The sequence below is a fragment of the Silene latifolia genome, chromosome 2 (assembly GCF_048544455.1).
Source record: "Silene latifolia isolate original U9 population chromosome 2, ASM4854445v1, whole genome shotgun sequence".
Classification (NCBI taxonomy): Eukaryota; Viridiplantae; Streptophyta; class Magnoliopsida; order Caryophyllales; family Caryophyllaceae; genus Silene; species Silene latifolia.
The window spans coordinates 23,533,707-23,557,924 of record NC_133527.1 but is presented as its reverse complement, the minus strand read 5'-3'; the positions used below and the strand labels follow the sequence as shown (position 1 = coordinate 23,557,924).

At 35.8% G+C, this 24,218-nt stretch overlaps 1 long non-coding RNA gene across 1 annotated transcript; it reads right to left on the bottom strand.

Annotated features, from left to right (window-relative positions):
- Positions 1-13,571: 13,571 nt before the first annotated feature.
- On the bottom strand, positions 13,572-14,368 carry LOC141628851 (uncharacterized). The gene is made up of 3 exons (XR_012537198.1): positions 14,167-14,368; positions 13,769-13,814; positions 13,572-13,667 (listed from the first exon to the last, which is right to left on the bottom strand). It is a non-coding gene; the product is annotated as an uncharacterized LOC141628851 (long non-coding RNA).
- Between the last annotated feature and the right edge of the window lie 9,850 nt (positions 14,369-24,218).

Sequence of the window (24,218 nt, the reverse complement as noted above, 5' to 3'; positions counted from 1 at the left end):
AAAGCATTGGTATTGGTAATGACAATGCCTAAGAGCAATCAGGTCAGTAATACAAACTTCGATGCATTAGAGTGTTGTCAAACGGAGCATTAGAGTGTTGTCCCCAAATTCGTTCCTAAATTCATTTTGTATTGGTAATGACAAAGTTCGTTCCCAAATTCATTTTGTATACACGACTATACGAGTAATTATTTTGGTGATATTGTCAAACGGAGCATTAGAGTATCGTTCAATACGTAACAGAGTAAATTATTGTACATACAATTTCCATCAAGTTAAATACTATCCTCATCAATTGTGATATGATGTGTTCGAAGGTTTTTCGTAAGCCTAGACGTCTTAATTAGAGCACTTGGTCATATCAAAACTTCAAACGATGGGAATTATTCAAAAATCTTCTCACCTTTTCTAAGATAAATTAATGGCTTGTTAATTCTGAAGGCTACGTCGGGATTGAATACACCGTTTTGTTGCTACGTACCCATCATGACGCTTTGTAATTGACAATGGATGTGCGAAATGGTTGAACAACAAGAGGCAAGAGAAGACCTGCTAGTTACTTTGTGAGGGTCGAAATTGAGTCTTCCGGCGTAAGCCTCATCTTCTTCAAAAACCGAGTGAAAACAACAATCCGAATGAGATATCAAGTTGAGGAAATATAGTTTCAAATGAACCTTTATTTAATTAAATTTGAGAGTTGATTTTTATTTTCAAAAAAAAAAAAACAATAATTACCCTTGCACATTAGCACTACTCTCTATAAAATTTCCTCTCAAATTGCTGTAAAAATCAACTAAATTTAAAAAAAACAACAATTAACAAGATTAATTAAAATGACTGATCCCGAATCATCGGTAAGTAAACAACTTAATCGCTTCATTATTTGGTTAATTTTCATTTTTTCGCGCATCGTTAAATCTATTCGACAGTTGATTTACGCCACGTATTGACTTAGTAGTAGCAAACATTGCGATTTTTCTGCGTAAATCTGAAATTTGTGCACACAAGGTTCAGCCATGAACCAAACGTTGAGATCCAACGTTCAACCATGGACCAAACGTTGAGATCCAACGTTTGCCATGGTCTTGTTTTGCTTTCGTTTTACGCAATTTATTTAGGTTATGTATCGTTCTTATTGTCTAACTATAGTCTGTATTGCTTGGAACAGGTTTCGTGGGAAAGTTTTGGCGAGAATTCAATTGATTACAACCCGTTGTTCATTATTACTTTAGATTTTGAAACTCGTGACGATGTTTTCAACTGGGTTAATAATGTTGCGTTCGAGAACGGGTTTGCTTTGGTTAAAGCAAATAACGGAGCAAAAAAACAAAAAAGAAAACGGGTTGTTGGCAAGTTATTTTCGATGTAAAAGACATGAGTTACCCCCCACAGCGGATGGTCCCGAAAAGCCAAGTAGGTCGCAGAAGTATTCATGCCAGTTCCTTATTCGTGTCGAGAAAAATTTCGTGGTTAAAAATAATCAGGTGACGATAGTTTGGAACATTGTAACCTCCGAAGGTGGTAGACTACACAACCACAACGTAGCAGTTTATAAGGACGAGGATCTGCACTATTGGAGATGAAAGATTTTATTTAGTATGAGCCCACCTTATGTAAATCAATTGTGTATGAAAGATTTTATTCAACATTTGACGAAATTGTGTGTACCAATTAATTGCGTAAATCAGTTAATTAAAAGATTATTTTTAATTGGGGTCCACTTTTTTTTGTCAATCAACTTAGAGAAAAAGTTTAGCAATCCTTTATTGGAGAGGTTTCCAAGGATAAAAATGTTGATCTAACCCCAATCTACTATTTAAATATGCTAGTTACAAACACTCAAACAATATATTCCCCAAATCTTTCCCGAAAACGAAAATGAAGTTTTTGCGTATAAGACTACACAAAAACCCTACCTGTTTCAATACAGCCTTCTATATCAACATCCAAGAAAACTAATCCCTTAGACAAACTTATTCGGCTGAAGACGAATTAATTCTAAAGCAATTAAGCAATGATGATTGATGATCTTAATGATGAGATGTTGCGAGAGATCTTATGCAGATTGCCTTGTTATCGCACTGCACTTCGATGCAAAGCCGTCGCAAAACGCTGGTGGTCCATAATCTCCGACCCACTATTTATAAGTCAAGGCTTTTTAACGCACCGCGGAATTAACGAAAAGGAACCATCTTCAATCATCTTGTTGACTATGCAGATGTGGGATAAAAATTTTGTGACGGCCATGATTGCACCACCATGTTTCCAAAGGACGACATTGTGGTCTCCTTTTCTGTGCTTGGAATTCCTTCCTTTTCATTCCAAACCTATCGCCACATTCAAAGACTTGATTTTAACTTTCGGTGTCAATCCTTTGACGAGTTTAGGCGTGTTCTCCATTTGTAATCCGCTAACCAAACAATGGATGGTTCTCCCACCTTCTCAAACCCATAAAAAACCCGTAATTTGGGCTGCTCTTATATGTGTGGAGGGACGCGGTTTTAGGATTGTTGTGTCCGATTCTAAACCAGAATATTCCGAAGAACCTTTCGGAATAATTAATTTATTTGTCTACGTATCCGAGACATGCCAATGGAAAAATATAGATGTTAGAGTCAAGCTGCAGCCATCAAGTGATAGTTGTCGCGGTTACAAAGGGGTAGGGTGTAACGGGATGGTGTGCATTTACTACAAAGCGCATTTTGGTGCTTTCAATCCTTTCGATGTTACTGACACTTTTCACGGGACTTTGACGGCCATAAACCTACCTTTACCTGGGACATCTTTTCAGTTTTCAGAGAGTGACGGAAAATTGGTAGCCTATCCGAAAAGTATTATTTATTTTAGTTTAATCCCCGGTTATTCACGACCACAGCGTATTTGGAAATGTGACTTGGGACGACTCGAGAATGATGAACAAGTTGTTGAATGGGAGCTGATATCAACATTTTTTGATTGTCATAAGTCTTTCCTATGTTCCTACCAAGCATCAACCAACTATTTTAAAGTGCTTGGGGTTCACCCAACCAACGAAAGCTTGCTATCCAAAAGCTTAGAGCCTTTGACGACGACAATTCCTGTTCGATACTTAATAAAAGAGGAACATATAAATAAAAATCATCAGCTGATCCTGTTCGATACTAAATCCAAAAGCTTAGAGCCTTTGACGACCACAATTCCTCCCTATACGATTATTCAGGCTTCTAATTACAAACTTGATATCCCATCTTTCCTTAAGCCCTGGTAGATACTTGTGAAGGCGGGTAAGTTTTTCATTTTTTCTTTGATGTATTATGAAACAGGTGTTTCATTATTGAGGCCATTTGCAAAGCTAGAATTACGAAACTACTGCAAATTGGCAAAAACTCATATCTTTGATATTGATTTTGTTTAATGTTTATGTTGTCAATTCTATATATTCATTTTGCAATCAGTCGAGGATGATGCGGCGGTCTGTTGACTAGTAACAAAAATGCTGCAAATTCGCAAGAACACGTGATAGATGATCGAGCGATGAGCAGTAGGCTAGTAGTAATTAATGATATAAACTGACAGATGCGATGAGCAGTAGTGATAGGGTAGAAAAACAATTGATCACGCCAAGTGTGGTAGTTTAGACAGTCTCTTAGTGTTACACGTATACATTTATATTTCGATCAAAATCGTGGGTTGAACTTCGGGTTGTGAGTAATTTGCTTCGAATGCTAAAATCTGAGCATTAGCAATAAACGTAAATTTGATTGAGGATATGGATTAATTTCATTAGTTTGCTTTTCTTCTTAAGAGTGTAATATTGAATGTCTGCAAAATCAGTGCTTAGGGCTTGCCGGGATAGGGCCGGGTCGGGCTCTCATGGTCAGACCCGGGTCAGGCCAGGGGCGGGCTTGACCGGGCCGGACTGGGATATGCTTGACCAGGCCCGATGCGGGCCAAGAGCGGGCCGGGCCAAGAGAAGGTCGGGCTGACGGGCCAAGATTTCAAGGAACATCTCATTGTTTAGATCATCAAGTGATGTTTGTGGGTTGCGTTTGTGACTGTTTGTCAAGCAATAATCATTCATCTTTGGAAAGTTGCGTAAAGAATTGATTTCTAAAGTTCACATGTATATGTATCTAGGTACTAAAGTCTAAACGTAATAAAATAGATGCAAATCATGATTAAAGATAAAATAAGTACATTTATTATGTAGATAAATACGAAATTACTATGTCTCAATCAACAATAAAAGGGGCACAAAATACAAATAAATATAATGATACGAAAGATTAGTCTCTCAATAACTTATTAAAAAACCATCTCTTCTGAGTTTTAGTGAACTCTTAATTCAAGGAGTTATGATAGTATAATTGGATCCGTAACCAAACGGGTCTGGTGCGGTGGTTGCTACCTTATTCCTTAACCATTAGGTCAGGGGTTCGATCGTTGCCCATGAGAATGGAACAAACTCTTTAGCCATCTGAATACCTCTACATGAGAGCACACGTTGCGTGGGGGGTTTATACATTGTTTATACCAAAAAAAAAAATGATAGGATCCGTATAAAAGAATATCATATGAAGTTTTCCAAAAACGAAGAGCAAGTATTAAACCCTACCTCTTTCAATCCAGTCTTCTCAGTATCTACGAAAACTAATCCCTTAAACAACCGTCGGCAGAAGACAAGATTAATTTGATAGCAATGGTGATGATTGATGATCTTAACAATGAGATGTTATGTGAGATCTTATGCAGGTTGCCTTGTTATCGCACTGCACTTGGCTACAAAACCGTCTCAAAACGCTGGTGTTCTCTAATCTCCGACCCTTTATTTGTAACTCAAGGATTTTTAACCAACCGCAAAGTCATTGAAAAGGAACCACCTTTCATATTCTTGTTGACTCCGAATATGTGGGATAATAATTCTGAGACGACCATGGTTGCACCACCATGTTTCCAAAGGACCACATTGTGGTCTCCTATTTTATCCTTAGAATTCCTTCCTTTTCATTCCAAACCTGTCACGACATTCAAAGACTTAATTTTAACTTTCGGTGTCAATCCTTTAACGGGTTTAGGTGTGTTCTTCATTTGTAATCCACTAACCAAACAATTGATGGCTCTCCCACCTTTTGAAAACCATAAAAAAAAACCCGTAATTTGGGCTGCTCTTATATGTTTGGAGCAGGGACGCGATTTTAGGGTTGTTGCGGCTCATTCGGAACCCAAAATTTCTAAAGAACCTTTCATATTATTAATTAATTTATTTGTCTACATATCCGAGACATGTCAATGGAAAAACATAGATGTTAAAGTCAATTTGCGGTCATCCAGAGCCCTTGGTGGAGGTTACCAAGGGGTAGTATGTAAGGGGATGGTGTGCATTCACGACGGAGCACATTATTTTGGTGCCTTCAATCCTTTCGATGTTACTGACACTTTTCACAGCACTCTGACGGCCATAAACCTGCCTTTTCCTTTACATGAGACAGGTTTTCAGTTTTCAGAGAGTGACGGAAAATTGGTAGCCTATAAGTATAGATATATTACTGTAGCGGCCGATCCTAAAGGAAATTTAGATGAGCAATACTTATTGATACGGGAATGGCCTATTTGGAAACTTGACCTGAGACGAGTTGAGAATGATGAACAAGTTGTTGAATGGGAGCTGATATCAAGACTTGATGCTTTAAGCTGTGTAAAAGGATCGATATTACCGTCTCAAGATGTTACCAGTATTTCAGGGTATTGTTATGATCTTAAAGTGGTTGGGGTGCACCCAACTAACGAATGCTTGGTATACTTAATCAGTACTACTACTCGAAATCAGCAGCTTATCTTGTTCGACACTAAATCCAAAAGCTTAGAGCCTTTGACAACCACGATTCGTCCCCATGTGTTGTTTCCCACTTGTAATTACAAACTTGATTTCCCATCTTGGCCGACACCTATCCCAATTCGCTAATGTTATTTTTTTCTTTGGTAGATTATGAAAGGCATTTGCAAAGCTAGAATTACAAAAATACTGCAAATTGGCAAGAACACACAAGTTTGATATTGTTTTTAATGTTTACGTCGTCAATTCTATATATTCATTCCGCAATCAGACGAGGAGGATGTTGTTGCAGTCTGTTATTTAGCACACACCAGTCACAAAAATGCTGCAAATTCGCAATAACACGTGACAGATGATCGAGCAGTAGTGATATATATGTACAAAATCAAGGGATATTTTGAGCTCTTAGTCAAGCACAAGCTGGTTATGGTAAAAACAATCGTCGTCGACGGTTTTTACCTTATCAGAGCCTTCTCAAAGGTTGGCCACTTGGCCGACGCCAAATTCCTACCCGGATCCAATGAAAGCATTGGTAATGGTAATGACAAAGCCTAAGAACAATCAGGTCCGGAATACAAAGTTCGGTGTATGGACCATATGGCCACATTACACAAACTCATCAAACAACTTCGGTGTATAAGTGAATAGTTACTTATTTCCTTTTATAATAGATTTTTGTGGGGGTATCTTCAATGTAATACGGAGTAGATTTTTGTGGGGTGTATGTTTGGTCCAAAATTACCCATAGCTATTTTTTTGGTCTTTGTTCCAAAAGGAATAAATAACGATTGATCGGGACAGAGAGAGTAGTAGTTATTTAAATTCCATCATTATTTACGTTTTTTTAATGTAAATTTCATCGCAATATTTTTATTATGTTATTTTTATGATCACAAATATTTTACATGACAAAATTTATTTTTTTCAGATAAAAAAAATTATTATTGGTCCAACTAAGAACGAACAAAAATAATTGATAACTCATACGAGTAATTATTATCTTGGGCTAAGTGGAATAAGTAATAAATATTGGCCCAACTAAGATAGTAGTACATGCGTAACCCAGCGGAAACAAAGTAAGGAATTCATCGTAAGACAGTCCTATACCCAAAGTTTGTGAAACGTATTTTTTGGTAAATAAATTTTTAATTCCATAGGTCTCTTGCTTAAATATCTTACGGAGTACAAAGTATTCCAAAAACGAAAAGCAAGCTTTTAAGTACCCTAATATCTCTATTTCAATTTCAATTACGTGTTTCAATCCAGTCTTCTCTGTATCTAAGGAAAACTAATCCCTTTAGACAAACTTATTCGGCTGAAGGCAAATTAATTTGAGAGCAATGGTGATGATTGATGATCTTAACAATGAGATGTTACGTGAGATCTTATGCCGGTTGCCTTGTTATCGCACTGCACTTGGCTGCAAAGCTGTCTCCAAACGCTGGTTTTCTCTAATCTCCGACCCTTTATTTGTAACTCAAGGCTTTTTAACCCACCGCGGGGTAATTGAAAAGGAACCATCTTTTATTTTCTTGTTGTACATGAAGATGTGGGATAAAAATTATGCGACTGCCATGGTTGCACCACCAAGGACGACCACATTGCGGTCTCCTATTTTGTCCTTGCAATTCCTTCCTTATCAATCTAGACCTGTCGCGACATTCAAAGATTTTATTTTAACCTTCGGTGTCAATCCTTTGACGAGTTTAGGCATGTACCACATCTGTAATCCGCTAACCAAACAATTGATAGTTCTCCCACCTCCTCGAACGCACCAAAAACAGGTTATTTGGGCCGCTCTTACGTATCGAGATGGACGCGATTTTAGGGTTGTTGTGGCTTATTCTCTCCCAAAAGCTAAAGGCTCCTTCATAATAATTAATTTATTAGGTTATATATCCGAGACATGTCAATGGCGAAACATAGATGTTATAATTCAATTGAAGCCATTCAATTATTATGAAAGTGGATATTTCAAAGGGACCGTTTGTAATAAGTTGATGATGGTGTGCATTCAAATTGGAAAGATTTTTTGTGGCTTCAATCCTTTAGAAGTTACCGACAATTTTTATGGGACTTTGACGGCCATAGACCTGTCATTACCTGACAATAGTGCCTACACGTTTCTAGAGAGCGACGGAAAATTGGTAGCGTGTCAGGACGATACTTGTATTTCCTTTGTCTCCGATGATAAAGGCGTATTTGGAAGTGTGACGTGGGATTCGAGAATGACCAACAACTTCATCAATGGGAGCTGATATCACAACATGATGCTTATATTGAAGTAAATGGATCCTTGTTTAATGATCGGACTAATTCAGGCAGTTACGATTTAAGAGTGGTTGGGGTGCACCCAACTAACCAACACTTGGTATACTTTATAAGACGGGGTGATATAATTCCAAATTGGCTTATCTTGTTCGATACTAAATCCAAAACCTTTGAGCCTCTAACAACAACAATTCTTCCTCATGAGATTCGGAACTTTTACAAACTTGATATCCCATCTTGGCCGACGCCTATCCATATTCCCTAGGCATGGTACGTCAATGACTATTGTCAAGCTGGCGGATAAGTTTTTCATTTTTTACTTCGTTCTTACAATCGATAAGGCCGCGTGTGGTGGTTGATCAGACTTCAGACGGTCTCTAATAAGAATTTTTGTTACTCATATACATTTATATATTTATCTTTCGATCAAAATCGTAGGTTGCACTTGGATGATTATTTTCTATGCGTTGACTTGCGAAATAACCCATTAAAAATTTAAAGGATTAAATAACCCATTAAAAATATTCTTAAAATGACACCGAAATGAAGTAGGTAAACAAATGACATGGATGAAGAGAACATGTCATACGGGGATGTGATTTTTTTTTCTCGTATGCCAAAATTTCCACTTTGTTATGTGATTTTTTTTCTCGTATGCCAAAATAAAATCAAGTGTTATATAAAAAGATCGTGAGTAGACAAACAAATCAATAATTAGCTTTTTACTTTGATAAATAGTATAACACAATCTTTTTAACTCTCAAATGTAGGTAACTAGTTTGAATGCCCGTGCGTTGCAACGGGGTAATTAAACTTATTTATAATGCAAAAAAAAACGTTATATGGGTTTAATGTTTACATTCTATGTTTATGATTTATTTACATATTATTAAAATATCTCTTTAAAAATAAATAAAAGATTAATATATACGTGGGTTCACTCTTATTTATAATCATATAATCAACTCACCTTATACTAATCTTTCGATGTGTAACAATTCTACTATTTATAAGTAATATATTCACCAAACTTGGATTATTTTTCTGATGTGGGACAATTCTACTATTTATACGTAGTACATATTCATCAAACCTGCATTGTTTTTCAATGTGAGAAAAATAACATACTCAGAATTACCCCATCTTTTTTGCACTTAGTTCGACATCTAACCAGATCCGAATACCGAATAAGGGCAATTGCTACTCATTATATCTAATAGTTATATTTAAATTTAATAATATGATCAAATACTCTCCATTAATATTTGTACGTTGTTTTTCTTCAATTTTTTTTTTATCATAATTGAGATACGGAAATTTCCCGTGGTACCCCTTAATTTTGTCAGATATTCCATGTTACCCCTACGGCCCTACTTTTAAGAATCTGCCTATACTACCCTTGAGGTTCTATTTTTTTTCCATGGTACCCCTAATGTAAAGGCTGTTAAATGGACGTTAAGTTTGATGGCGTGGCAATAAAATAACAATTAAAAAATAATACCCCCTTTATTATTTTATCGGAAAATTCACGTGGTATCCCTGAACTTTGTCATTTTGCACGTGGTACTCAACTTTTTATGTTTGTGTACATAATACGCTCCATGTTTAATTTTCATGCACAACATACCCTTTTTGTCGCTATAAAAAAACGCAATTGTTCATAACTCCTAGACCGGAATTCAGAATAGGCCAATTTTTTTTCCTAAAATGATTATCTCGTCATAATCTACGATTTGAGAAAAAAAATGTTGACTAACATTTTATAGGGGTTTTTTTTAAAGAAAATCTCAAATCAACCATATCTTCCATCTTAAATTTCCAAATGACCATTTTCGTTTAATCAATTTATAGATAGATCTAGAAAAGGTAATCAATCTGGAAAAAAAAAATTAGTCAATTTCGATTTCTGGTCTATGATTTATGCTCTCTTGAAAATTTTAAGAACGATAAAAAAGACACGTTGTGCTTTAAAATCAAATCTCAAGGATATCATATGCACAAACTTAAAAAGTTGGATACCGCGTGCAAAATGGCAAAGTTCGAGGGTACCACGTGAATTTTCCGTTGTTTTATTGCTACGGATCTCTCTCTCTTTTAAATGAAAATTTAATTAACTATATCATTATAATATTGGAAATTTCTCATGGTAACCTTGAACATTGATAAATTACACATGGTACATCTAATTTTAAGTTTCTACAAATGGTACACCTGTGTTCACTTTCTTCTTTCCAAGAATACCATTTGACAACTTTCATCCCAACGCCATTACTCCTATGACTTGTGACGCCTTTTTCTTTTGTTATCTATTACACAAACATTTCATCATCTAATTCCTAAATCCATATTTTATTTAATAAACTAACATTTAATACCTAAATAACAAAACACAAATAGCATGACATGCTCAATTACTCATCTAGTTACTCATAGGAGTAACGACGTTATGGAAAAAGTAAACACAAGGGTATTATATGCAAAAATTTAAAATTAGGAGCATTATGTGTAATCTACCAAAATTCGAGGGTACCATGAAAAATTTCGATTATAATATTGACCATTTTATCGCTCTTTTTCCTACCTAAAAAAATGTTGTAACTTTAAAAGTTTATCATTTAATTCAAGATTATGTTTAAAGTCTCTTATATAATAAGTATACTTTGAGAGATTCAATATATTTGGGGGGATACCTAAGTTCCAAGAATAAATCCTATTTTCAATCATGAGATCACCCCACCTCTTCTGATGTGGGACAATTCAACTATTTATACGTAGTATATATATTTATCACATCTACATTATTTTTCAATGTGAGACGAATAACATATTGAAAAGTACACCATATTTTTTGAACCTAATTTGACATCCAACCCGATTTAATAATAAGCAAATATTATATTATCTATTAATATTCATACGTTTGTTTTCTATTTTTTTATCATATTTAAAATATGTGCAATTGATATGAACCTATACTCTAATGATAGATTTTTTTTAACACAATTCTAATTATATTATTTAAACGTAGTATATTTACCACACCTAAATATTATTTTTCAATGTGGGACATATAAAATCTATAGGTAGAAATATAATGCTATAAACTTTTAAGAGTCTCCAAGACAATACTTAAGAGACTCAAAAATTTTTGGGTTGATGCCTAATTTCCAAGGATGCTTCCTATTTATAATCATGAATCACCCACCTTGTGCTATATTTCGATGTGGGAAAATTCTATTTTTTATATGTAGTATATTTGTCACACCTATATTATTTTTCAATGTGGGACATATAACATACTATGAAATACACCATCTTTAATATGTGCAAATTATATGAAATCTATATATACTCTAATGATAACATTTCTTACCATGAATCTAATAATATTATTTTCATAATTTTTTTACTGACATTATTTTGCCAAATAAAATGTAAAAGTTTTTATATAAAAATTAGAAACATCACTTGAATATAAAGTAAGAAATACAGAGTATATATTATAATAACTAAAAGATTTTCCAAAGATTAACTTAGTTTAAAAATCATTATTGTAGAGACAGTAATACAAACTCTTTTAAGAGCTCTCTCTCACAATACTTAAGAGAATCAAAAGATCTTGGGTTATGACTTCTATTTATAATCATAAGATCACTCTGCCTTATGGTAATCTTCCGATGTGGGATAATTCTAATATTTATACATAGTATATTCACCACACTTACATTACTTTTCAATGTAGGACAAATAACATACTAAGTATACCATTTTTTTCCGCACCTACTTTGACATCAACCTGATTTAATAATGAGAAAATACAATACAATCTACACTCTAATGATAGCATTTTTTTGTCATAATCTAATTATATAATTTTCATACGATACTTTTTTGTCAAATGAAATATAAAATTTTTATATCAAAATTATAAACATTACTTTAATATAATATGAGACAGTTCTATTATTTATATATAATATATTCACCACACCTACCTTATTTTTCAATATGGGACATATAAGTTATAACATACTAAAAAGTACATATCTTTTAAATCAAAAAAAATTGGGTTAATACTTAAGTTTCAAGGATGCCTCCTATTTATATTTATAGAATCACCCTACCGTATACTATTCTTTCGATGTGAGATACATAATTTAGTTATTTAGACGTAGTATGTTCATCATGCTTACATTATTTTTCAATGTGAAAGATATAACATACCAGGAAGTACATTTCTCTTCTTAAAAAAACCACTATTGTATACATATTATTTTTCTTTGAAGGTAAAACCACTTAGTCTTGATCATTAGATAAAGATCTCTACATTGTATATATAACAACTCATTAACGCTCTATTACTGCTTTCAGAACACAACCATTAATAAAATCTTTAGTTTTGTACTGTGTCAGGAGAATACCATTAGTAAAACTTTTTGTTTTGAATATTTTGATTTTCTTGTTCATGTTCTTAACTTTTTCTCGAGTGATTTCCACTTTATTTTTTATATCATATCGTAGATAATCACTACTACAGAAATCATGAAGGACATCGGACTTCTAGACACATGGACATCGGATTATAGGCCGATGTAGAGTTCAGTCCCGTCCATATGGGGTGTAATGGACATGGGACTTTAAACCGATGTCCATTAATATATGCACATCGGATTTTTAAATATATCCGATGTCCATATGAGTAATGAACATCAGATTTTAACATTAATCCGATGTCCATATGTGTAATGTACATCAGATTTTTATAGAAAGCCCATGTCCTTTATATTTTTTTTTTTTTTTTTAAATTTGAAAAGAGCAGGCCAATTCATATTGCATTACACCAATTTGAATGCCAAAACATTAATACAAAACATGCCAACTGCCATTCAACCAAAATGATCGATTTCAATTAATAAAAACCGATCCCAATCAACATACAACGCAACCGTCTCCGTCATCCGAATTCAACAACTAACGAACAACAACAAAGGGCATAACAAATCCCAGCCAACATAACATATGGTCTTGCAGATCATGTAATCAGTTTTTCAAAATGCAACTACCTAATACATTACTACGCTAGCTAGCTATCTACGGCTAGATATTGAGAAAATAGTTCGCCCACAAGTCCCGAACCTCATCTAATTCTTCTTGTGAATATGGCGTGGTGTCTTGAAAAACCTGTAATGCATATTAATGACAATGGGGCAGTCAGACATGGCCTCACAAGGGCAGCTTCATATAAGCTAATAATTAAGGGAAGAGGGTGCAGCAGCTAGCTCATTGAATTGGCAGCAGGTTCGCCCACAATGCGTATAGGCAGCAGGTCAAAGTAGGATAATTACTTGAAAAAATACCGAGTTTTTCTATAATGTCGAAACTGACCTCATTGACAAAGAATAAAGAACAACATCCTATATCAAAGTGGCGGAAGCACAGAAGCACTAGTTAATAGACGACGTGCAGCAGTAGGCACACGCAGCAGCAAAAACAAGCCAACGGCCGTTCACCAGCAGCACACGTAGCAGCCACGACAAACAACACTACTAGCACCCCAAGCTTTTCAGGCGTGCACATAATGACACTATGAGAGTAAGAAGTTAGCAACCACCATCACAAAAACTATAAAAACTACAACAATAACAAAATACAAACATCACCACCAAAAACAAAAACATGTAATACCTATATTATGAGCCTTCACTTTGAACAAAACACGCTACTGGAAAGGCTGCGGATCAAAATAATTATCAAGATTAATAACAAAAAGCAACAGGTATTTAGAGCAGTCTACGACGCAAAATAATTGTTAAGCATAGAGCGCCTAAAAGATGTAAAGCTATTTAGCGGACAAAGTCATTACTAGTTACTGAATCAATGACAATCTTGAAAAAATCACACTAGAAACTATTGCATGTGTTTACTTAAACTTGAAAAAAAACTCAACCAAGACAATAATAACTTGTATGACTAAACTCAATCAAGCACCACTTAAAGCTCCTGCACACAAAGTCATTACTAGTGTTACTGAAACATTATTAACATTATTAGCTGAATCAATGACGAGGATAATAATTTCTTACAATTGATTGCAAATACCCTGTAGCATGCATATATTCTCAAGGATTGATAAAGATTGAACAACAAAACAGGAAACCATTTCAACTGAAATCTTGCAGGCACATCAAAGTATGAATTCATTCAGATAGAAAAACTGACAATGCTCAAATAAACCCATCACGTACTAAGAATGCTCAAATAAACTTGATTCTCTCGCCCAAATAGAAACACTCCGCCTTCTTTCATTAAGTATAACTCATTTTAATCCCCTCAAAAGCGAATCTGACAAAAGAAATAAGGTTTCAATTCCATACAATTTAAGAGACGAGGGAGTAACGTGAGTCTCGCTTGATAAGTTCAATTTGAGCAAAACCAAACAACAAAGTGAGCGACGACATTGTTAGACCAGTGACTTCAGACGGCAACTTTTCATGACGACGTAAGAAAGGAAAGTTACAACACCTGATTTTGACAAAGAACAATGGATTACAGCATCATTTATCATTCAACAAACCACATTCCACACCAAACTAACACACTAAACAATACTAATTGAAAAAATTACAACATCGTTTCTAATACTATACCCCCAAATTCATATTCCACTTACCAATTACTTAAATTTGTTATTGATGTTTCCTATCTTTCGAATTCCTAATTAAAAAATAGGAAACGTCAACAACAACGGTGAAGAGCCTAACCCTAACTAATCCCTACCATAAAATACGCGTCTTACACTACACTAATGTTCAATTTTAATCGACTAAGGTGCTTAATTGAAAAGCCTAAACCCGAATCCCTTAGATGTTTAAACAAAGTTGAATTGCTTAATTGAAAAGCCTAACCCTAATCCCAAACATAATTAAAAAAACTATTAAATAAAATGAATTCAATGATAAATCAGAACAAATAAAGGGAAAAAAGAGGAATTGCAATGATTTTTATAAGAAAAAAACGGAGAAAGCTTGCCTGGTATGCGAGACAAAGACGTTATCGAGCAAAAGTGGGTGGCGACATTGGGCAAAGATGGAACTATAATGGCCGACGGTTGATAAGCAAGCTTGAGCTGCGATGGTTCTTCAGTTCTTCCTTCTTCCTCTTTTCAATCTCAAGAGGGGTGGTTGTTTTTGTTTGGGTGATAAAAAGAACATAAATGATTTGAGAGCTGCGAGGGTTTTCATTTTGGGCCCAAATTGAGGATTATATGGACATGGGTTGTAATTTAATCCGATGTCCATTATAATGGACATGGGTTGAAAATAACAACCGATGTCCATATAATATAATTACATCAGACTTTTATAAAAATCCGATGTGCAAACTTATTACATCTGTTTTTTCAAAAATCCGATGTCCATCCACTGATGTCCTTGATGAATTCTGTAGTAGTGAATGATAGAAAATCTTAAACGCTCTTTAAAACAATATTTATGAGACTCAAAAATTTTTGGGTGGATACATAAGTTCCAAATATGCCTCCTATTTATAATCATAGGATCACATCACCTTATACTAATCTTTCGATGTGGGAAAATTCTACTATTTATATGTAATATATTCACCACACCTACGTTATTTTCTAATATGGGACAACACATACTAAAAATTACACAATTTTACATACTAAGAAGTTTTAATATGTGCAAATAATATGAAATCCATACTCTAATGATAGCATTTTTTACCATAAAGCTAATTATATTATTATAATAATTTTTTTAACGATACTTTTTTGCCAAGTGAAATGTAAAAGTTTGATATAAAAATTGGGAATATTACTTGAATATAATTTAGGAAATATATATTATAATAATTAAAAGATTCTCCACTTTATTTTTTACATCAAAAATTTTATTTATGATACTTTCCTAAATTAATTTTTGATGATGTGGACGCTCTCAGATCGCTCGAAAAAACTCTCTTTTATATATATAAATAGACAAGCTTCAAGGTTTAGCTTTCTGCTTGTTCTCAACCCAGCAATTCTGCGAATTTCTCCTTCATCTCCTTTGAGGACACCAATTTGTCCCATACGGATCATTGCCTCTCCAAATCCCTTCTTCCATGTCCCTCTACCGCGAGCAAAATGCTTCACCCGGTTCGATGTATAAGCGTTATCTAGTAATGAAAATGGAAAATAAATACATACACACCTACCATTTATTATTTATATGAGAAAAAATAAATAAATAAATTTCGCTCTTGTAGAGATAATAATAGAAACTCTAATAAGATACCTCTAAGAGAATACTTAAGAGACTATAAGATTTTAGGTTGTTGACACGTAAGTTCAAAGGTAACTCATATTTATAATCATAGGAATATAGGATCACCCATATTCGGCCCTTTATCCTTTATATATTAATCATATCCATATTATTTTATGCTAATCTTTCTATGTTGGACAATTCTATTATTTATAATCATATGATCACCCAACTTTATGATAATCTTTCGATGTGGGATAATTCTATTATTTATACGTAGTATATTTACCTCACCAACATTATTTTTCATTGTAGGACATATAACATATTATGAAATACACTTAGCATTTGCAAATTATATGGAATTTATACTCTAATGATAGCCTTTTTTACTACGAATCTAATTATATTATTTTCATAATTTTATAAATAATGGTTTTTTGTCAAATAAAATGTAAGAGTTTTCATGTAAAAAAATAGAAACATGACTTGAATATAAATTAGTAAATATATACTATATACTATATACTATATACTATATATTATATCATAATAATTAAAAGATTCTCCAATTTACTCTTTATATCAAAAATTATTATTTATTAAACTTTCCTAAATTGATTTTTGATGATGTGGACAACTTAGAATCGCTCGAAAAAAGCCTCTTTTTTAAATATACTAGATTTAATGCCCGGGCGATGCCCGGGCCTAATTGTAACGTTCTGTCGTGTATAATTTAAAGTTGTCATATGTGTTTTAGCTTGCTCTTCATTTAATATCAATTTAATGTCTGCATATTATGTATAAAAAAACGTCAAGTAATCGCTGTAAAATTGATATGATATAATTATGACGACAATGTACATAATGTGTAGATATTATTTTAATTATTTATCTTAATAAGATATTATTTGAATTATTCATATGCGTGAGCCTTTTTTTTCTAACTTATTTGTTGTACTCGTAATTAGTTTGCTCCCTATTATTTTCGAGGGGAGCAATTGTTTCTGTAACAACATAATTTATAACCGTTCACATGCAATTATGTTTATAAATATGATTTTTAATCGTTCACATACAATGATGTTCCACCATAACTCGTTTTTTTAGTATTTGTCTAACCTACTTAACATATAGTAGAAGGCATAAACAATTACGATCAGGTAAAAAAAATGTGCTTCTCCAAAACGAAAATACCGACTGTAATACTACGGATTTTATAGGCTGGTACTCGACCGAGTATGGCCTACTCGGTCGAGTAGAGTGTTTCGTGTAGCCTGTTTGGCTACTGCCAGGAACACTCGGCCGAGTATGCTGAATACTCGACCGAGTAGTGGGTACTCGGCCGAGTATACTTTATACTCGACCGAGTATCCGGTCTGTCGGGTATTATTTCCGCGGTTTTGATTAAAATGATTAGAGATTATTTATATAATCGTTTGTCAGTTTCTAAAGGCATTTTCTTCCAAAACATAAACTACGTTTCTCCCCCCTCTAATCATCTTCATCAATTCCAAGGCAAAGGTCATCGATTCCGTGTCAGTCGTCATAGTAAGTGTCTTATCTTTATTGATCTATTGTTGTTCTTATAAGTTAGCAAACCATAGTTTGGATTAATTTGGAGGTTTAGGGTTTGCTCATCATATATGTGTTGATTGTTGATTACCATTGTTGTAGGTGAGGATGTGGTATTTGTTATGCATTTGTATGATTGATTGCAGCATAGCAGATTGCGAAAAGGTAGGGTTTCTCCTACTCAGAACTGTTAATTGATTGAGATTGCATATGTTTTATAATTGTTGTTATATGCTGATCATCGGAGGTTGGGTGTTGGGGTGACGGTGTTGGTGTGGTTGTATTGTGACGGTTGTGGTGTTGTGATAGCTGTGATGCTGTGTGTGTGATTGTGGTGGAGTCACTTGCGGGAGTGGCTTCACACCCTAGTTCGCCCTCCGTGGAACCCGTCACGGGAGGGGATATGCACATTAAGGGACAGGGATTGTTAGTCGCTCGTTGATGAGCTGGACTAGGTGGGGATGGGCTGCGGTCACCCACTGGCGGCGAGGATTACCTGTTGCGATGGGTAATCTGGCAGGGCTACACTCTTCGGTGTGTAGTCGGTTACTGTGTGAGATCGGGAGACCGGGGATGGAGGATAATCAGCTGGTTGTATTGTTTGTTGTCTTATATTGATTGAATAGTACTGACCCCGTGTTGTTGTTTTGTAAAACCTGCGGTGATCCATTCGGGGATGGTGAGCAGATTATGACAGGTAATGCAGATATTTAGCTATGGGACAGTCATGGGGAGTCATCACTTCGAGTCTAGCTTCCGCTGTTACGAGTTTAGCTGTCTTTGTTTTCAGTTGTATTGAGGCCCTTACACTTTTATTCTGAGTTGGTCTGAGATAATGTAATCGTTAAACTCTTTATACTTTAATATAGTTGCTTTGGATTGTTGCTTTTGATATACTAACCTCGGGCAACCGAGATGGTAACAGCTTCTCATGCTAGGGTAGTCCTTGGTAACGTACCTTGGTATGAGGGGGTGTTACAAAGTGGTATCAGAGCCGACGATTCCGGCACCTGAAACTAATGAACCCAATGAACTTAGGGAGTCTAAATAAAATGAACTCGGGGAGAGTTGTTTGGAGCTACCGCAAAGACTTGGGAAACGTCCCGAAGTCGCATTAAGGCCCTTACGATCTTAAGCCAGTCACATAGGGGGGACTGTTGTGTGTCGAGTCATGTATGTGTGTGGTTCTTGGAACTTGAATGGTTGGATAATGCGGTATGAGAAGTGGTATGTGGAAACATGTGAAAAGCGTGGCGAGATTTACTGATTTGAATTTTAGTATGGAATATGTTGGCATGTTAAGTGTTTATTACGTGGCTTTCAAAAGGGTAGTGGTACATGTGTATATGATCATGATGATGTTAATGTTTGGTTGTTGGTAGTAGAATGTGATTAAGCTCATGCGTCTATATATATATATATGAATGTTGTGTTTAATTTTCATGTGAGTATGATAAGAGTTCAATTATGTACTGCTTTCTTGAAGTATTGAGTTGTTGTTATTGCTTTATGCATGTTCAAATTGTTTGGGTTTAGAAAATTTGATTTGTATGAAGATCGATTACGGAAGGGTTGTCTTAAAACTGTCATAAGTCGAGTTCTAGAAATGATATTTCTGTAATTTGAATTGGACGTGATAGCTTGTCTTCTCACGATTCTAACGATAGGTCACACGCCCAAAACGACCAAGTAACGAGTGAGATATGACTATTTTAAGAAACCTGGACGATGCTGAGAAATATGTTGGTACTCGACCGAGTAAGGGCTACTCGGCCGAGTATTCCCAATACTCGACCGAGTAATCCTCTGTGATAATTACGTTCGCTTCTGGAGTCGAAAACTCGGCCGAGTAATATAGTTACTCGACCGAGTATCCTGTACTCGACCTAGTATGCTATGTACTCGACCGAGTACCTCAGTGGGCGGTTATTTTGAGTCGGTGGCTATATTTTCACCTTAATTTTTAAGTTGGTGGCTATGTTCCTACATTTGTTTTGAGTCGTGGGGTATGTGCACACGTATGTTTTGAGTTTTAACGCATTCTTTTATATATGTGACGGTCTTGATACGTAAGTTACCAAATGTTATGATAGGGAGGATGCCGGCGTATGAGGGATAGGTGTTGGATATAAAGGACATGAGTTATATGTGGTTGTGAGGGATAGTGGAACAAGAAAAGAGTATATTGATGAGCTAATCGAGACAAGGAGCATGTTTTGTGAGATATGATGAGTGATATAGTCGTGGGTTGAGTAATATAAAAGTAAGTGTATATGGGCAAGGGTGATGTAAGTGTAAAGAAACGTGAGAATGAAAGATTGAGATGAGGCATACGAATAGTGACATATTGGGATGTGTAAGGATTTATGGAGGGAGACGGTTTGGATTGAGTTGCTTAAGGATATATGTGATAAAAGGTCGCTATAGAGAGATGGAAACGAATAGTGTATAGTGAGGTCAAGTTATGCCGCGATGAGTAGACAGTGGTTGATTTGGGAATTTGGAATATCAAGAGGTGAGCCTAGTATATAATTCTTTGGGCAATTAATGGTATGAGATGAATTTTTGGTTTCCTAGAGATACGACGGGGAGATACGGCTTATTGAAGAATAACTGTTAGTGTGTAGACTTGATGGTAACAAGTGCGAGTGAATAGTATGATGGGAGGAGATAAGTGATAAGAAATAAAGAGAAGATATCAATATGAATTACTGGAATTTGAGTTGTGGGGTAACAAGAAGGTAATCGGATTACTAAAGAGTTAGGTAGAAAGAGAAAGGAGATGAATTATTAATTGGTATTATTGAGTAAAAAGGGGGAAAGAGGGATGGAAGTAGGTTGAGAGAACGTTGACCGGAGTTAAGGAGCATGAAGGTAGGAAATTATGGATATGTACGATAGCCTCACTAGAGGGTGTGAGTTAATGGTTATATAGGAGAGCAGGACGACATGTTAGCCGTGAATTTCGAGGTATTAAGGGAATAAGAAGCTGGTAGAGTGTTTGCACGATCTGAGATTTTGGTGGAGAGTTAGGTAACGATATGATAAAGGATAGAATTGGGAATAATGTTGAGGTAGATTTTGTTGGATTGAATGTTCGTTACTTGGGATGATAAGCAAAGAGATGAAACGGATTGTTATATTAAGAAGTGATACTAAGAGAGTAATCACATGAAGGATGTTGGCATCATAGTATTGTCACTAGTGGTTTAGGATGATGTTACTTTAGGGAAGTTAGCTGTTCTAATGAGGTTGATCTTATGGAGGTGATTAGTACGTTTGGTTGTGAGGGAGTATAAGATGTAGATATATGAGGTGCTCGCTAGAAGTTGAGCAATAATGTTATTGCTACATTTGTCGGAGGGGTGATAATTGTGTGTATGAGAGGATATGTTATGAAAGGCACCTGAGTTAAGTCCGGATGAGAGGTATTCATTGTCAAGTGGTAATTTACGTGGTCAGGATTGGCTAGTTAGATTCGATTATGGGTTCGTGAGGTGTGTAAAGCTTTGTGTGAGGTCATGACCTCACGAGTAATGGTGTGGTGTGATAGTTACGAGTCGTTATACGTGTTCCGCGTCTTATGTCATACTTATATGTGTATTTATGATATATGTAAGTAATGGTGTGAGGTTCCGGCCTCAAGAGTCATAATATGGATGGTATTCATAAGGCTATTATCTGTTATTCCATGTAGGATTGAATTTTGATCTAGTAAAGCGGTTTTAATGAAGTCTTCTGGTCAAGGAAGTTGTGCTGAGTCAGTGTTCGGAGATTCTAAAAGTTGTGATGGTCATCGATGTGGTTGTTGTGCACTTTGCATGGTAATTCGTGTTGTGATACGAGTATTTTCGTGTTGTTAAAGATTGTTGTTTGTTTACTGCTATCTTCTGTCAGTGTCGGTCGAGGCATATAGACCGTTGTTTTGTTTCCTGATGTTCCTTACCAGTGTCAGCTTGGGAGTGATAATAGAGTATGACATGAGAGAGAGAGTTGGGTATGGTGCTGTTGTTGTCATGGCATAGTAATATTCTGTTAATGAGACACAGTTGTGAGAGGTTGATGAAATACTTTTGATCTTGTTTTAGATGAGGCATTGGTGGACATAGTTGTGGCAAGAGAATTTTGGAGCATGTGTGGTATTGAACTGGAACTACGTGTGGTTTAACACCTTTTCTTGGGACAGCGAGTACGGAGTTTTGGGACTTAGCATCATGTCAAGTTAAGGGTGGGTTTTGTGGTAATAAAGGAGATGAACTTGAGAAGCTAATGTGGGTATGTGTAACAATTGTGGATTGTGAGATAAGATTGTGGAGATGAGTGTATATGTTTATAGAAGTATGTCGTTTTGTGGTAATGTAGAAGATATGGAGTAGTGGTTATACTGAGGATTTTATGATATAGGTTATGAGAGTACAGAATAATGGAGGCACGAGAACTGTTAGAGAAAAAGAGCCATGGATATAGGAATGGTTGTAGGTCTTAAGGTTGTAGTGGGTTATCGTTGACATGCGATGGTAATGAGGTTTATGGGGGGTATAGCAAAGTACCTAGTATTAGTTAGTTACGAGGACGTAACATTTATCTTAAGAGGAGTAGAAAGGGAAAAGAGAGTTTGATGGTTGTACATGTTATAGCACATTTGGAAGTTTGAGTGTCGGTGTAGAGTAAAGGATGGATTCGTGTTATGGTTGATTTTAATACAGGTATTGGCAGTGCTCGTAGTAGTATGATGTTTAGGAGTGTGAGTAAAATTCGGTAGTATTAACGGATTGTGTGAGGATGTTTATGTGTGTGAGTAAACTTCGAGGACGAAGTTCGTTCTAAGGGTGGTAGAATGTAACATTCCGTCTTGATGGTTGATCTTGACCGGTGGATTGTCTTGGTATTGAGTTACTAGTGAGTGTTATAGAAGTGAGACAGAGTTGACAACATTATATTGTGGTTATTTGGTAATATTAGGGAGTTAGTATTGAGAGTATATGCTATAGTTGGGACGATATCGTGAGTTATGTTGTGGAAGTAAGTGTGGTTGGTAGACCTAGTGTTAGGCGTCCAGGTTTCATAGGTTGGGTTGGAACTTCGGGGACGAAGTTCTTCGGGGACGAAGTTCTTTTTTAAGGAGGGAAGACTGTAATACTACGGATTTTATAGGCTGGTACTCGACCGAGTATGACCTACTCAGTCGAGTAGAGTGTGTCATGTAGCCTGTTTGGTTAATGCCCAGGAACACTCGGCCGAGTATGCTGAATACTCGACCGAGTAGTGGGTACTCGGCCGAGTATACTTTATACTCGACCGACTATCCGGTCTTGTATTATTTCCGCGGTTTTGATTAAAATGATTAGAGATTATTTATATAACCGTTTGTCAGTTTCTAAAGGCATTTTCTTCCAAAACATAAACAACGTTTCTCCCCCCCTCTAATCATCTTCATCAATTCCAAGGCAAAGGTCATCGATTGTGGGTTCTAGCACCATATTCCGTGTCAGTCGTCATAGTAAGTGTCTTATCTTTATTGATCTATTGTTGTTCTTATAAGTTAGCAAACCCTAGTTTGGATTAATTTGGGGGTTTAGGGTTTGCTCATCATATATGTGTTGATTGTTGATTACCATTGTTGTAGGTGAGGATGTGGTATTTGTTATGCATTTCTATGATTGATTGCAGCATAGCGGATTGCGAAAAGGTAGGGTTTCTTCTACCCAGTACTGTTAATTGATTGAGATTGCACATGTTTTATAATTGTTGTTATATGCTGATCATCGGAGGTTGGGTGTTGTGGTGACGGTGTTGGTGTAGTTGTGTTGTGACGGTTGTGGTGTTGTGACAGCCGTGATGCTGTGTGTGTGATTGTGGTGGAGTCACTTGCGGGAGTGGCTTCACACCCTAGTTCGCCCTCCGTGGAACCTGTCACGGGAGGGGATGTGCACATTAAGGGACAGGGATTGTTAGTCGCTCGTTGATGAGCTGGACTAGGTGGACTAGGTGGGTGTAATACTCCGTATTTATGGTCTTGGGGGTACTCTATCGAGTAGCCCTTACTCTGTCGAGTAAGGGTATGTTGCAGAATAAAATAGTTTCTGACCTGTTGGGCACTCGATCGAGTAGTCGGGGCACTCGATCGAGTAAGGGGTACTCGATCGAGTACCTTGGGTACTCGATCGAGTGTCCGGTTTTACGGGGGAGTTTTCTCGGGTTTTGTTAATTACGCGATTAAGGTATTTAAACCAATTCGTCTTTGTTCTAAATCACTTTTTACAAAACCTAAAACCTGTTTAAGAGAGAAAGCA